The sequence below is a fragment of the Aythya ferina genome (genome assembly GCF_964211825.1).
Source record: "Aythya ferina genome assembly, chromosome: 2".
Lineage (NCBI taxonomy): Eukaryota > Metazoa > Chordata > Aves > Anseriformes > Anatidae > Aythya > Aythya ferina.
In genome coordinates, this window is record NC_140297.1 from 27,525,416 (window position 1) to 27,531,415 (window position 6,000).

At 46.4% G+C, this 6,000-nt stretch overlaps 1 protein-coding gene across 4 annotated transcripts in view; it reads right to left on the reverse strand.

The window, feature by feature from the left end:
• Window positions 1-4,311, reverse strand: part of ICA1 (islet cell autoantigen 1) — a gene marked incomplete at its 3' end in the record, with an annotated part of 72,801 nt that extends 68,490 nt beyond the window's left edge. For all 4 annotated transcript variants that reach the window (XM_084511171.1, XM_084511169.1, XM_084511172.1 and 1 more), the window contains exon 1: window positions 4,172-4,311. The remainder of the gene's footprint in view (window positions 1-4,171) is intronic.
• Between the last annotated feature and the right edge of the window lie 1,689 nt (window positions 4,312-6,000).

Sequence of the window (6,000 nt, forward strand, 5' to 3'; positions counted from 1 at the left end):
ATATCTGAGTTGCTAGAGGTTAAGTTTTAGCCAACATGAAGATGTGGAAATTTGGCACTATGTCATCAAGTTTTTTTAAAAACTATTTTTGCTCCCATGCAAGTACAAGGATGAAATCAGCTGTTAGTATTCCTCTTCAAAAAACAATTTGGTGTATATTGGGCACTATATGCCTGCCAAATTATCCCGAAGTGATAAACTTAAAGGCAAAGTGATCTTGTCCTGCAAGAACATAAAATACACTGAAATGAAACTTTGAGCTGTTTTTCAAACAGTTGAATTACAAATTCTTATAAACAGTGGTTTATCTCAAGACCACTGATGGGAATGGAACATGTAGTCATAACGCAGTACATGTAGTCTCAGAACAAAATATTTCAAATAAATGCTGGTAAACTCACAGTAGGCAGATTAACAAGCAAATGATAGTCCTTTCTCAATAAACTGCATGCAGAATTTCACTATTTATATACACAAAGACACATATTTAAACACAGGCAAAACTAATTTTAGGCTGCTTTTTCATGTAATACTGACTTTTCAGCAGGTGACTGTGAAATAATTTAAGAACAGCACATAGTATTAGTTTGTCCTTACGTAACAGCTTTCACTCAGCTACTAGTTTTCCATTTATATATGTGAAGAACACCAAGCAAATGTCCTTAGGAAGGAATAGGTATTGTAAATAAGTACTGTATCTGTCTTACAAAAGAAGTTGAGTGATGGGTCTAATCTCTCTCTGCAAATGAGCAAAACTGGGGATATATACAATCCAGGATTTAATTTCACTCTAAATGCAGACTCGCTTCATTTCTCCGAAATGACTATCAAATTGTTTTGTAATACACATTTGTTCTTCCAGCTTCAAAATGGTATTTTTAAACTTAGTAGCCAAATACTATTAAGGAAAGTGCCATATGGAACACCTGCTGTGCACAGATTATAAAAGACAATAGGAAGATGGTTTGTGTGACACTTTTTATCCATAATCAGTCTAGTCTTAATCTTAGGAACGCTTCCCCTTGCAGAATGGATGAAAAAAGCAGTGGATGTACAAATACTCATGAAATCATTTTCACATTTATTATGTTGTCATAAATGTGGTTTATAAAAATGGTTATAAAGTTCAAACCAATCTCTCTCTTATTTTGATACCCTATTTGTTGACACAGTCAACACTCAAGAGTCTGCCTCCCTTCTCATCTGTGCAGAAGCCAGGAAGCAACGCTATTATACCTGAGGGGGAACAATGCAGGGGGAGGGAACAGGGAAAATAATTTTCTCTAGAATCCCTCAGGAGATCATTTCACATCCATGGGTAAGAAATTTGATTAATGAAACAGTTTCAGCATGCACAGAAACAGCAATACAGGGTGATCTTCTTTCACTGCACATTGAGTCAACGCGATCAATACAGGCTGCATATTCTCGATAGATGCACAGTCCACATGCAACCTCTGCTCCTCCGCCACAGAAGCAGGAACTTCTCAGACCCTGGCACACCAGCTGACTGTTCCCTGAGCAGCGGTGATCCCTATGAAGCTGCTCGCATGACAGACCTGAGCACTGTTTCAGTGACTTGGAACAGGCAGTTCCCAAGGTTGACGTAAGTGATTGCATAACCGGCCAAAATGCCCCTCGTTTTGCCACGGCTAACAATAGCCGCAGGAAAAGCTACTGTGAGACTATTACTAGCAACACATAAAAGGTCAAAGGTTTCTACTGTTCCTGACTGCTTGGCTCTTTGTTTAACATTCTTCACTCTCCAGGCTTTTGTATTTTTAATGCTTCTGCATCATGTGGTATAATTTTGTCTTTAGAGTGATTTTACAGTTGAGCAATGGCAAAACATCCTGAAGAACCAACTGCTTCACAGCAACACTTCGAGAAGATTTTGAAAAAAAGTATTAAGAAGAGTCTTTGAGGACATTTCTAGACACTGTTAGCTGAGATATTAGCACATTTTTCTGCCAACTCATACCAACAGCTTTCAACACTAGCTTAAGAGTGAAAAGAGCTATTATTATTCAGCTTTTCCAGAAAAGGTTACTTGAGAATTCATCAGAACAATTTAGCAGCCCTGTAAAGTGTACACAGCAGAACAGGCAAGACTGGTTGGCTTGAGACTCTACTAAGCCCTGCAATAGTGTTCAGCAGGAATTTTACTTTGCACTAAGTGACTCCTTACCTCACTCCAACAATGGTAAAAATCTTGTCAAAAGCAAGTAAATAAAAAGTTCAAGAACTCTTCCCTTCTATACAGTCATAACTGATTTTTGAACTTACAACCTTCAGCTGTATATCTATTTAAATCTTAGCTCTTGTAAAAAGAATGGAGAAAATCACCTTTACATAAAACCAATCCTTTCTCAATTAAAAAGCAAATTCCAATTGCCAGGATCTAACTTTTGACTTTATTGTTGTTCAAACCATTCTGGAAGTAAACATGTTTCACTCATGAAGTTTAAACAGTAGGGGAACTTTAGACCAACGTTTGGCAGCATTTAATTGCCACACCATCTTCTAGGAGAAATTGCTATGGGAAAAACCTGACTGGTTTTACCAGTTATGACAGTTTACTACACCAGAGACCTCCGTGGCTTTACGCTAAATTCCTTTTGCGGTGGTATTAACACAAATCTTAAATCATAAAGTCACTCAGGTTAAACCAATAGGCTATGCTATTTGAATAGCTCATTCAAAATGCTACTGTCCCAATGACAATGAGATGTTGTTCCCAGACTTTAAGCTAAGCACCATCAAGAAGTGCAACTCCTAGATCACTGCCAGGAAGACAGCACTAGCAAGCAACATTTCTACTCACTCCCTGGGAACCCTGCACGGACAGAGTTGAAAAAAGAGTTGGTTACCAGGAAAAAACAACAAAAAATAGGTGAAAGTCCATACCCAAAGCCAACGACACTACAGACTCCAAAACTCTGCCTACCATTTTCTCTGCTCAACACTTTAGCAAAGCAACCAAACATACATTTTTCTTTTCAACAATGTCCTTGCTAGACGTGAGCAGCTTACTCCCAAGAAGTTTCCTCAAGAACAAGGGTCACAGCCACCTTCTGAGACGCAAATTAAATAAAACCCTTTGACTATCCCAAAACTGAAAGGAGGAGGATAACAGAACGAAACGCAAGCAAAACAAAACAAAAAACAAACAGGTGCTTCCCAGAAATAAACTACTGCCTTGGTTTAAAGCAGGGCGTGTGGGTAGAGTGCCAAACAGAAGGAAACGCCAACGCCAACCTTCCAGAACATCCATGGGGTAAACTGGGGGCAGGGGGACAACTGATGTATCCCTAAGATTATCTGGTACGGTTCCACGTTTAGGAACTAGACCTGGTTCCCCCAAGGTGAACTGAAGGCGTGCTTGAGGAGGATCCATGCAGGACCTTGGGGTGCCAGCACAGGGCACAGCACCACGGAACAGGAGATTATTTACATTTGGTGCTGAACGTGTACACAGCGCTGGCAATTAAAGAGCACAGTGCCCTTCATCCTTTCCTCCTACTAAGCGCTACCACTGCGAGTAGTGTTCTTTCTTCCTTCTCTGTCTTCCAGAACAATGCACCCGGTGACCAACACTCAGGAGCCAGGTATAGATGGATGCAGGTCAAATCCGATTACCAAGATCAACCTTTTCCAAAACAGAGGTGTAGAACCAGAAGCACGTATATACATGTATTTTTCCTTTTAATTCCCATTTCATTCGCCTCGGCAGCTGGTACGAGGCACGAGGGCCCACCGCGGCCGGCCGGCAGGTGAGGGCCCGGCGGGGCCGCCCTCCCCCCTCCTCCCCGCTCCCTGCGGGCCCGCGGCCAGAGAGGATGCCCGGGAGGGAGGGAGGGAGGGAGGGCGGCCGGCAGGCAGCAGCGGATGCGTGCAGCAATCATGGCGAGACAGCCGCCGGCAGGAGGGAGGGAAGGAAGGGCGGCGAGGACGGGCAGATGCCATCTTGCGCCTCTCCCGTTTCACCCCCGGAGGCCCCTCCGCCGAGCCCTGCCAGGCACCGGGCGCCTCGGGCCCGCCGACCGCGCCGCCTCCTTCCCCCCACCCGCGGCCCCGCCGCTGCCCGAGCCCGGCCGCGGCAGCCGCCGGCGCAGCGGAGCCCGCTCCCCCCGTCCAGGCTCCGGCACGGGTCCCCGCTCCCGGCACTCACCTTGCCCGCGGCCGAGCAGCGGAGGGCAGGGCAGGGCAGGGCAGGGCCGAGCCGGAGGCGCCGCCGCCGCCCCTCCAGGTGTTCCAGCGCCGCCGGCGTCACAGCGGCGAACGGAGCCGCCTCTGCCGGCGCGGGCGGCCCCCGCAGCGGGGCGGAGCGGAGCCGCCGCCGCCCGCCCAGCGCCCGGAGCGGGAGGGTGGCGGCCGCCGGGCCCCCGGCGCTTCCCGGCGGTGGCCTCGGGCGGGAGGCGCCGCGCTTCCTCCTGCCGGCCGAGGCCTGAGGGGAGGCGGCGGGGAGAGGCGCACGGGTTGGGGCCCTTGGGGGGTTCCCTCAAGCGAGTCCCTCTGCTCAGACGAGGCAGTATTAAAAGGCTCCGGCTGCCCAGATCAGCTGTTGGCACAAGGGAGCGGAGTCGTGAGGGAAAAGGGTTCCTTGACAGGGCGGACAGGTGGCAGCGGTGAAGGGCAGAGGGAGAGCGATGGTGTTGAGCTGGGTCGGGAATGGCTCAGGGAGGATTTTGGAGAGGGCTGCTTCGAGTGAAGCGCCTGAGTTGGATTTTAAGCTGAATTCTGAGCCTGGAGTGAAGGGAGAAGTTCAGAGGTGGCAGCTGACATCAGTCTGAACAGGTAGAAGGAGAAACAGGAGCTGCAAGAATGGGAGTCGGGGGCTCTCCTGCTGACATGGGGCCTGCGAAGGGAGCAGCAAGTTTAGCCCAAACGAAAGCAGGAGTGAAGGAGGTGAGGCAAAGTTTGAAGGGATGAGGAGTGGACTGCAGTGTTGTGGAAAATGAGAAGAGAAAAGAAAAAGGGTGGAAATGAGGACACTAATGGAGATCGACTGAACCTTAGTGGTCTGAAGCAGTCACGTCACTGCCTCTGTTTCACTGAGGTGTAGCAGAGTCATTTTGTTGGAAGTCACACATCTAGAAGCAGAAATGGGACTCCACTGTCAGATAGTGATGGCTATAACCTGAGGAATTCCCGGTAAGACGTGGGAGGTTGTGTGGTTCCCTCTGTGGCACCGGTCTGACCACCAACAGCAGATTGCCCCCCTCCCAGTCTGTGCTGTGGTCATCCAGAGATTTTTAGACCAAATGTAGGAAAACAAGGCACTTGTTAGGGTGTGGTTTATCTGACTTTAGTTTCCAATGAGTTTAATCATTCTTTTGACTGGAGTTCTCATGGCAAGGAAAGGGTAACAGGCTTGGATGTATATACTTGCCTTACAGGTATTATTGATTTAGTCAAATTGATTATTGGTACTATTGTTTTAAAGACAAAGCTGTTCACAAGAGTTACTTCTTTACTCCAAAGGGAAGTGGTGCTAATGAGGGACAACAAGTCTGTCTGCCTTGGATAAGGATCTGGGATCCCTTCAGCAAGATCTGTCGTTGGTATTTAGTATTTTTAGTTTACAAGTGAACCTGAAGAACTTCTTGTTTTTAATGGGGTTTATGTGTGCTAATCACCCAGATGGTAGAAGGATAAACAAAGAAAACCTCACAGCATGTGAACCAAGTACCTTAAGCACTGTAGGAGCAATACCAAGACTCAAAGAGAGATTTTATTTGGTAAATTTAAACATAATATTTTTCTTAGGTGCACCAGAGGGCAAGTGGTCCTGAATAAACCTTGATTCTGAAAAACATTATCCTTTTCTAATTTAGGAACTATTTTATGGCACTGGTTATGTGTGATTATGAATATACCTAGAATGAGGGTCTGAGTTTGGCTCATTTCTGTTTACATGAGCCTAGCATTCTGCAAGTTACAAACACCTTCTAGACTGTCTATGATAATCTCTTAAAGTATAAGCTGAAATCACTTTAT